Genomic DNA, 11,498 nt, shown 5'->3' with positions numbered 1-11,498 from the left:
AACAGTGGTAACGGTGCATTCCTAATTGAGACAGTTTTGTCAGAATCCCATTTCAGTCAGTGCAGATGGGTTTTGAACAGCAGCAGATAAAAGGAAATCAGTAGAGGGAAAACTGATGTGATTAACAAGTGCTGAGATTTGTTTGGACCCCTAAACTAAAGAGAGACCTGTAAGCTGAAAACATAATTCTGTTTCTTTTAATTTAAATCACACCAAAGTAATGTTCTGTATTAAGCTGAATTCTACATTTTTTCACATATAAATATTAGGTTCTAACAGTAATACAGCCTGTGTTGTAACATTACAATTAAATTTTCTATATCAATGTACAGTGTAAAAAAAATAAATAATAATAATAAATGAGAAGAACTGTCCAAATTTTTTTGACTGATACTGTGTGCCAAAGTTATTTAAACAGAATAAGCCAGGTAGATCCGCCTTTTGCTGCAATAACAGCCTCTAAACGCTTCTTATAGCTTCCAATGAGAGTCTAGTTTTTGGTTGAAGGTATTTTGGATCATTCCTCTTTACAAATCATCTCCAGTTCAGTCAGATTTAATGGTTTCAGAGCATGAACACCTGCTTTAAATCACACCACAGTTTTAAATAATATTCAGGTCTAACTAATCCAACTAATTCCACCTTAAATGCTGTTGCTATATTCATGCAACCCCACTTGTTCCACCTTAAACACTATATTCCCTCAAACAGCAGCTTATTTGACAATTTAGTTCCACCCCATTTGGCGTTTCAACATTTAATCAACGTTGAGGTTATACTTAAATCAGTATTGGATTTGGTGTTGATTTTGAAAAGTAAATCAACTTTAGGATGGAACGTTGTACTTTTAACCTTTAATAAACCATAGCTCACTAAAACTTGAAAATCCTATGCTTAACAGTGTTAACAATAAACTTACATCACTGTAGTAAAGCTGAGTATAAAGAATGTTACCACTTCCAATCTGATTAAACACAAGCAATTACTGCAAATGAAAATAAAAGCACTTTTTTATTCCTCCATCCAACCGTTTGTTTTTTAATTGTATGCTGATGAAAAGTAAAATGCTAAGTTTGAGGACATTATGTTGATTCAACATTATTTTTTTACATTTTCACAACCATTTAACGTTAAACGTTGTTTTAACAGCATATTTCAAACACATTTCAACATTGAAGGACGGTTGTGTGCCAGCTGGCACCTTAAACAGAAATTACAGGTGCAGGGACAAAACTGCTGTACCATTTAAGGTGGCACAGGTATAAGCTGGAGAATAGAGAATAGATAGCCACACTGGCTTCTTTTTCATCTATTCCACATTATATGCTGCAGATGTTACAGAATTAGTGTTCTCCTTTTTTCTGCTCCACCTTAAATAGTGAAGGAGTGAAATTCAAGTGCTACAACATTTTTTCGTTATAGTTATCTACCTTAAATTCTACATCTGCATGTTAAATGTATTTTTATTGGCGTAAATCTTCAGCATGAAATGAAACTCTGTCAGGTTAAAGCAGTAACTCTGTGAGAAGCAGTTTACAGACATATGGATCAAATCGGAACCTTGTTAATCCGAATCGAATTGAAATGGGAAATCAGTGAGGATACCCACCCCTACTGTCTGTCTGGCCATCTATTCACTCTTCCCATCTGTGTAAACATCTACCCACCAATCTGTTTAAACATCTGTCCGTCCGTCTGTCCATCCATCCATCCATCCATCCATCCACCTGAACCCTCTGCCTATCTGTCTACCTATCTTGCCGTCTAACCATCTACCAATCTACCATACTATATATTCACCTATCTACCCACCCACCCATTTACTCGTCTTTTTAGGCATCTACCTACCCACCTTCCCATAACCGCTGTTTGATGTGGGGGCCCAGCAGCAGGCTGCAGGACCCGAGCTCTCCTGTGGGTGTTCTGAAGAGAGAGTCCACCACAGAATGGAACACACTGTGATACTGCTGGGCACTGAAGCCGTAGACCGGCAGGAGAGCAGTTCCCCCAGAGGAGCGGGTCCCTGGGATGGGGTCTGGGACGGGGTCTGGGACCACAGGAGGTGGATGGAAGCAGCTTAATGGAGAAGCCCAACAGAAAGATTTAGCCAGAAGAGGCAGGAGCAAGGTTGAGCATTTCCTGAGTTCCTCCAGTGTGTAAGTTATCTGTTCTGGAGTTCTGGTGGAGTTGGAGATACAGCTGAAGGTGTGGTCCAGCCTGGAGCCCAATTCTGGAAGGTTCTGGCTTCCTTTCTGAGGCCTTCTTCTCTCTGTCCTGAAACTGAAACATAAAAATATTATTAAAATTAAAATACTGCAATACTTTCACTTTTCAGAAGATAACATTTCTGTGTTCCCACAAAAAATGTTTGGCTAACTAGCTAAAAAGCTAACTTTTGCTAGCTATGAATACCTAGTGTTATATCCTGAAACTAAAAGATAAATCCTTAAAAAATCGTTACAATTCATTTTGTAAGAGAAACTCTTTTTCAGAGGATAAGTTTACGTTTTCTGGACGAGATATTTGTAGAAAATTGTAGTTTTTGGTGTAAAAGGCACTTTGAAGAAGAGAGAACTACATATATTAATATGAAGAATCTGCAGTGTGTACTAGACTGTACATTTATTTACTGTTTTATTCCTTTAATTGTTTAATCAGCTTGAGATGACAAAAACAATTAAGGCATTTTTAAATGATGTTATGTAATAACAAAAGTTTGGGAGAAGGACCATGCCCAAACTCTACGTTCTAACTCCACCCCGTATCAATCAACCGTCCTATAAATACCTCCCCTAACTAACTACCTCTCGTGACGAAAGTTCGCAACCCACCTCCTCCCCAACAACCCCCTTTTTCTGCTCTTCCACTTCTCATTAAATAAAAAGGGGGGGATATAACTACACGCTTCTTCAGCACGCAGTTCAGAACTCCAGCCCAAATTTCCCCGAGTTCCCTCCCCTTTTCTTCCTCCTTTCTCTACTTCAATCAGGTGTGGTCCGCACTTAGCAAACTGAAACTAATTGTAAAATAAAGGTTTTTGAGTTTTTTTGTAATTTTACAAAAGCTTTTTTTTTATTGTCACAAAGGCACATTTTTTATTTATTGATGAAAAAGTGCAAACATTTTGTCATAGTTTTTGTTTTCAGGTATTCATTTTTTTTCGTTCTCATATCGTTTTCTTCATGAAAAGCAAATTGGTAATAAATATTTTTAGCAATTGTTAGCAGATTTTTTTGCAAGATGGCAGTTAATGTAAACTGTATTAAAACAGAAAAAGAGTTAATGACATTGTAAAGCATAGCAAAAGTTTTGATGGGTGATTTGTGTTACTCTGTTTGTATGAAATATGAAAACATAACCTGTAAGAATTCTGTTGAGAAGAAAACATACAAATCATAAAAGACAGCTGTTGTAAAATACATTTTCCATGAAACTATGAAGTTATAACAAATACATTAAAATGGTATTATTTGTTATCTGTTTGTATGATTCTTAATATAGAATTATGTAATGTAAATTGTGATATTGTAAATGAAAACGGTCTAAATGAAATGTTGAATGATATTAAATGCATACATTTTATCCTTAATATCTGCAAAGCACTATACTCTAGATAGTAATTGGCCACTCTAACATAACCACTGGCCCTAGACTGACTCCCCTAGTTGAAATGGTCTAGAACAGTAAGTGGTACAAGGACATGTTCTTTAGCACAGTTGAACCTGTGAGGATGCTGCAGATGTGGAACTGACTGGAATAAATGCTTTTTTTTTTTTACAGTTTTGAAAAAGGTCTCTTAAATTTTTAGGCAGGTCTGGTATGTTTTATTACTTCAAAGGAACCCATTTCAGCTATTAAAGAAAAAAATGTTTAGGGTTTAGTTACCCTTTAAAAACTTTGTATGGGTGATGAGTATCATTCAATCTCCTCCCCATCGCTCCCAGTATGATAGAGCGAAGGACGGGCACAGACGTGAAATCTGCCGATCAGCGCTTTCATCTCGTTCCTCCGCGGCCAGACGTTTGACTAATCGCTCCAATTAAAAGTCACTTTCGAGACGTTCGACGAGGAAAGCTCGTCTCAACTCATTAGCCACCCGAAACCGCCCGCTTCTCGTTAGCACACCCCCCCACACAACCTAAAAGATGCTATCTTGGGCCCGTCTGCGGTATTATTCAGTTCCCGCTGCTGCCGGTAAGACTGTGGTTCGCCGTTCCAGAAATAGCTGCATGCTTTGTGCCACTAGTGATTAATTCCTGTCTTTTGTATGCTGAAGAGTCTTCATATTACCATAATCAACCCCTGATTGCCAGAGCTGATACCACTCCTATAAAATAAAAAAAATCTCTGTTTATTCATGAACCTCTCCAATTACGCTGCAGAAGTAGATCAGGGTGATGATAAATCCCAGTCCTCGTATGACTGGCCCAGTCAAAGCGCTTTGATCTGTGCATGTCAGTCTCTCGCCGTCTCTCGCCATCTCCATGCATCACGAGTCCCTCCTTATTACCGCTCTGAGTGATTGTTCAAAGGCTGCGGGACACGGGGAGCCCAGATTAAAACAAATACGAGGGGTTTCACTTCAAAAGAGGCTGAAAGTTTGCATCTGATTTCCTGGCCTTTTCAAGTGGGCCGAGCCAGAGAAGGCCTGGGCTTCTGAAGGCGAGTAAATGCAGCGAGCGGCAGAACAGCAGGAGATATGAGGTGAGTAATGTTGATAACATCAATTTTTTGTCTTTGGGTGAAGTAGGCTGTGCCTGGACTCCACTAGCTGTGCATGTGATCCAGCTATGGCTGCTTTGGCTTGAAGAAAGTTTTTTGATTTATCAAAGAAATTTTAATCTATTTTTATACATATTCTGCTTTTCCTCGGATTTGTTTGGTGCACAACATTGGCTTACTTAGTTTTTACACTAGACCTACTAATGTAGGCTAATGTAGCATAAATTACATAATAAAGGCTTTTAGCTGCGCATTAGCATAAGGTAAAATTTCAATAGGAGGCTCTGAATCTAGTATGAAAACATTGTTAAAGCCTCAAATGTATTCCTTCCCAGTCCATATATGAACTGTATATATTGTCGCTGTCCAATGAAAAAAAAAGTATCTCCGTTTTTGTCAATTTTTTGTTTTCTACAGTGTCCCTTACTCTGTGTTAACATTTCTTGATTAATGGACCAATAATGTCTATTGAAAGTGATGTTGGAAAGTTTTATTTACTGTATCTCCTGTTGCTTTGAGCTACATATGTTTCATTGGACAGTGATGACATACAGAATACTTTTCCAATATGTTCACAATATTTCTATGAATTCAAAAAGTCTGTATGTCAAAACAGTTACATTTGCAGAGTGCTGACTGGCCAGAGAGAATCACCACCTTTAATCACCAGAATATGTAGAAAATGTAGATTTTACAACCTCTGGGTCCTGTATTCCGCACTGTAAAGAAATTAGTTTCTCTCAAATGGAACATTTTACATCCAACATCATTTTAAATTGTAAACTTAAATGATCAAGTAATCCAAAACAGATCTTACCAAAGTATGTCCCACTTTGATGCTACAGGTTAACAGTTATCATTGTCCCAGGTTGATATCAGCTGATAGTAATGCATTATACAGCATTTTGTATACACAAACATCATGGTAATATCCACAGAAAGAAGTCTGACAGTACTGTATGGTCAAATGATTTATTGTGACAATAATCGGTATAATAATACTGCTTTTACTACTGTTGGTGTACGGGGCAGCCATATTGGATTCTAAACAGGATTGGGAGGCTTGGCGAGGGAAGTCAGATTTTGGCACACCACTGGTTCTTTTTCTGTTTTTCAGTGAGTGATGATAGCCTGCTGCATAATCCTATATACAAACCTGACCATGAGATTCAGTTGATTGAGACCACCTCTTTTGGTCAGTCCAAAATCTGATCCTTTACTTCAGCACCTTTTACACCTGCTCTTTTGGTTTGGATCAAACTGAAAAATCTAAAAGTCTAGAACAAGCAGCCTTTAAGTTGCCAGGTTACGTTGATTTGTGAGCTGGGATACTACCAGCCAGTCTGGGACTTAGGACCACTCATGGGTGGTGCTGAGGTTCTGTTATGTGCATTCACCACTAATAGTGTTGGGTCGATAGCAAATGATTCAGCTCTAAGCTCTAAGTCTCTTCGAAGTGAATGAAAGGAGCTGGCTCCTGATTGTGTACATACAGTATATATACACACACAATATATACACTATTGGAATTTTTTATAAGTAATTTAAATGGGTTTTTGATTTTTGTATTTTATATGTATTTTTTGTACTCCATGTTGAGTAAATAAAAGAAAAGAAAAGCTGTACCCTGATACCAAAAACATTGGAAAAACTTTATTTTTTGGTTGCATTAAATCTTGTTGATGGTAGAACTTTAAAACAACCTTTTTTTGACATTGCCTAAAAGGCATCATTGGTTAATGTTGAAATTCAGAGATCGAATGAACGTTTATTTATCTATACTAACTGTTTTTTTTAGGTAACAGGTTCCTCCCACAAATAATAATAGTTTTTTGGAAACTAAAACATTTTATTAAGCATTTGATTGAAATAGTTTAGTTTTACCTCCAGCACTAACCCATCCCTCCTACATTCTGTAAATAAGGTGAGATGAACAAACACAGATTCACACGCTGTCCTGTTGTGATGCCCTCAGGATGTTCAGTATAAGTCACTTATGAACCATATGAGTTTAAATAAAGGAAAGAGTGCTGTAAGAAACTTTTTTAAAGAATCTGTGACACACGTCACCATGGGCTACTTTGGGTTAAAATTCATAATTATTTAATTTTCCCTTTCTATTCTGCAAGACCACAGTACTTGCTGTAAGGAATACAACATAGACAATGCATGCATATTTATTATGAGTAAAGTTAAATACAAACTGTACATACACAATAAGGCACAGTTTAATCTAATATATGAGCCAGATAATATACAGCTGTTTCTGTTGCTCCTCTATGCTGCATTCACTGCTCGCATCTGCACGACTCGGATGGCAAATTTTCAGCACTCATATACATGCACAGATATACATGCTGGAACATAGCATCTTCTTGCTATATTTAGTTTCTTGGTCTTGTGCCAGACAGCTCTGACCAATCAGAAACCAATCTGAGATCAACATTGTTTCAATGCATTAGTGATGGAAAAATAAACATTAATTTACCATCCTTTTTAGCATTTGATAAAACGTTTTATATATTAGTAAATCATTCCATACATAATTTTGTAATAAGAGCTGAAAGAGCCGCCTCTCTAAAAAGAGCTGAAATTCCCATCACTAACCGCTTCTATCGCCTTCTTTGTGTATTCCTTCTTCATGGCACGAGAGGCTTTATTTTAGACCACTAGGGGGCACACTTCACACACCTCTCAGCACTGATTACAGCTGCTTGAAGTTTAATCTGGGTGGCCAGCACCTGCAGTTACACCCTCCTCCCAAAAGAGGGCACAGCTGAGCCTCGGTCCCCCCTGTTTCTTTCACGGATCGAGGAATGGATCTAAAATATCTTAGGGATTCATGCTTGGTGGTGCGGAAGACTTTATTTCCCTTTAGCTTGTGCCTTAGGTATAGCTGACATTAAGAGGCTTTTATTTTGACAGCACTGTTTTAAATATATAAATATTTAATGCTCTGAGATCCTCTCTCTGGTTGTTATTGTACACTCCTGCACTTTTGGGCTGGGATACTGCAGTGCAGCTTGTGATAATGGCTGGGGACACTGTGTGAGAGTGTGTGTGTGAGAGAGAGTGTGTGTGGGTTGGAAGAAAGCTTAGAATTCCAGATATTTCTTTTTTTTGCTTAATTTTAATGAAAAGAACACATCAGCTCATATCCGCAGTGCAGGAGGAATTGAGCTTCATTAATGCTGTTGGAGCTAAATGAGTTTTAAAAGGCTGAATTAGGTCGGCTCAGTGTCTCTGTTCACCCCCTGGTTAATCAGTTGGGTTGTAGTTTGGATCTGCATTAGGAAATATGAGCCTCAGCCCGGGTTCTTCTGCCCTGGGCCTAATCCAATATGGCATCACCATCTGAATCTGGATTATTACAGTTCTGATCAGTGGTGGACTGTCTGAAGGGCAGGGACGAAAAAATTAAACAGGCACGTACTGCACGATACGGGGCCTGTACACTCTGTATATAAATGGATAGAATAGATGCAGGTTTCACAATGGGCATAAGTTTTTAAACTATTTTAAACTTTGTGCCAAAGTTAACTCACAACCATTTACTTTGTCTTGTACCATCAAATCCAGTTTATCCCATTCTGAGGCCACCTATAGGCACTACATCTACACACTACACCATCTGCCCTGAATAAAACACTACCCACTTTAAGATTATACATGCCCAGCCCACGCCCCCATCCTTAAAACCTTGCAGGAGTTTCTTACTAACTGAATTCAAACAATCAGTGGACGACTAGTGCTGAAACTATTGCTATGCTAGTTTTGAAGGCAAGAAAAAGAAAAGGGATATAGATGAAAGCATGACTGATGAAAGCATGACTATGAAGTTAATAGAGCTTATACAACATACTGCAATGCCAGCTAGAGGTGAGTAAACACATGTACATATATATATATATATCAGTGGCGATTGCTCTAAGACTGCAAGGGAAGCTCAGCTTCCCCTAAAATGTAAAAAAAATAAGTGATTAAATATGTACTGTTGTGTGTACATGTCACTGATTAAATATGCGCTACACTGCGCTGAACTTAGTTCAGAATCAGCTTCTTATCACTGGTAACGCCGCGGCTTTCCTCTCACTCATTCCCGCAGCTTCACAGCGCTGCTTTAAACAGTGCGGACGCTGAGCGTCCACAGACTTCAACAGCGGAGCAAAGCGCGCGGCGAGACGAGTCATTGGATAAATGCTGGGCTTTGTCCCGCCCATCGGACGCTCAGCGTCTCTGGGGGTCTATGGGGCAGTGGGCTGGCCTCAGCCGGCCCGGATGCTCAGCTTCTGCATGATGATTGGATGATCTGTCTGAGGCGGAGTCCCTTTTTGATTGACAGCGAAATGAGCGAATCAGCGATCTTTAAGTGTAAAACACGGACACACTTTACACTAGCCTCGCGCCAGTGCAAGCTGGACATAATGTCAGACAGTTTTAATGTTGTGGACCGGATTTTGGAGAAGCCATTTGATAGTCTTCGTTACGAAGAAAAATGTAAGATTTAAACAGGAGGGCAGATCAACTGCTCAGATTAATTTGGTGTAAAAGGTGGGGAAAAGTAACAGGTATTTTCAGCTGTTCTGGTGTGATAAAGTGAGCTGGCTGACTGGAAGTGCTGTAACAAATAAAATGTACTGATGGCCATTCCTCTTGATGAAACTATCTCAGGACATAAATGAACAGGGGCAAGTAGTAAGTATTGTGTTATCATTAAAAATAATTAAAAATATTAAAGGGATTATTCAAGGAAAACTGTTCAAAAAGGAAATAAATTTACCTGCATTTTTTTCCTTTACCAACTTTAAAGATTTTGCGTAATGTTTTTTTTACTGATTATTTTATGTTTATTCATGTCATAGCGTCTTTTTTAATGTAATTGTTCAATGTAAAGAATGGGTACCTTTTTGATGTGTAGTGAAAACTTGAAAATATTGCCTTTTGTTTACAAAAAAAAAATCTCAGGGAGAGTAGAATTTACGCATAAATAAAACTACATATGTTAAGACGTAGGCCGAAATTGAGCTTCCCCTCTTTGAAAGACCATCCGCCACTGATATATATATGTATATATACTGCACATCAGTATAAGATATACTTATAGGTTCCATATGGAGGTGTTTTTTCTAAATTTTAAAGAATAATACTAAAGTCATCCAAACTATGAAGAAAAACATAGGCTGGGTCAGGTTGTAAGAAGTTTCAGTTTAGTTCTCAAGCACAGAAACTGGAGTAGTATTTACATTAGCTGCTAACCACAGTGCTAAGTGCTGTGCAGAGGTGAGTATTATCAGCCTGCTGCTAACCCTGGCTAGCACTGCTGGAGCAGTATTAGCATTATCTGCTAACAACACTAAGAACTAGCTCTTTCGCCACATATAGAGGTGAGTATATCGGACTGTAGTCTGCGTGGGACGAACCGCTAAGCAATATCGCTCTGGCTTATGGGAACACTAAAGTTTACTCACCCAAATAAGCTGTTTTTAGGAGAGATATCTGTGTAGATTAACATCCAGCACTCATTTGACTTCATAAGAAAATGTTTTTTTACGAAGTACAGTTTTGTTTACTTAGCTTAGCTTTACTTAACTTAGTTATACCCACCACTACCCAGCGGCGATATATATCTAAATAATATCTACCACAAACTGCAAACAAACAATTATGCAAAATAGCTTCACAGGAAATAGCAAAAAAATAAATAAATACATAAATAAAGTGCTTTAAAGAATACAGCTGCATCTTAATATGGATAAAAAATAAGCTATCTACTTTGCTAAGTAGTCACCAATGTACTTACCTTAGTAGTTCTAACTAAAAATAATTTTTAGTTTTATTTTGCCAATAGCTGACTAATATAGAGTGGTCAACAGCTAGTGAATAATAATTACTTGTAATTATCTAACATTATATTAAAGATGCTTAAACACCCTGAAAACCTGAGAATTTTTTTACCCATGTTGCATTAGAGAGGGTGTGCATTGAAGGGTTAAAAAAACACAGATTTTAAATATCTTGTCTAAAGATAGCAAAATGTAAATATTATACACACCCTGTATAGCTGCTGAACTTAGGTTTTATTAATTTACATTTTTGTAGTCAGAATAAACTGTGAGGGAACTGTGAGGGAAATTACCTGCAGCAGGAGGTGTTCATCACAAACAAACGTACTGGAATGAATTGACCTCTGACCCTATTTCATATGTTTTATGTTCCTAAAGAGTGACTTTCTCATTTTAATTGTACAGGGACACGGCAAAAGTCCTGCAACAGTGTATCAATTGATTATGAAGGGTTACCTCAGGGGATGGCTCGAGAACGTCTGTGCTCACCTGTATAAGTTGTGAGTGGAGGTTTAACGCTTATGAATTGTGGGAGTGAGGCCTGATAGTTGGTGCAGATGGCTAGGACATTTAATTTTTTATTAGGTCTGTCTATTGGTTAGAACGATACAATCACATCGCAAGGGTTTAGATCCAATATATTGCAGTATATTGCAATAATGTGAGCAATGTGATATACTGCATTTGTTTAAATACAATAAAAAAAACTGTCATATAAATAAACACACTATCATATTTTTTTTTATTTTAATAAAAGAGAAATTTACTTTTTATACAATCAAAACAGTGGGATCTAATATCAACAATGCTACATCTGGTGGTTGGGATTTAAACACAATTAACAAACCACTTCTGACACCAACCTTTATATTTAAACTAATAACTAAAAATCTATACTGCGTGTTTGAAAATCAATAAAGTATATCAAAACAA

Source organism: Astyanax mexicanus, chromosome 11 (assembly GCF_023375975.1).
Source record: "Astyanax mexicanus isolate ESR-SI-001 chromosome 11, AstMex3_surface, whole genome shotgun sequence".
In the NCBI taxonomy this organism is placed as follows: Eukaryota; Metazoa; Chordata; class Actinopteri; order Characiformes; family Acestrorhamphidae; genus Astyanax; species Astyanax mexicanus.
Note: the sequence above shows the minus strand (reverse complement) of the source record.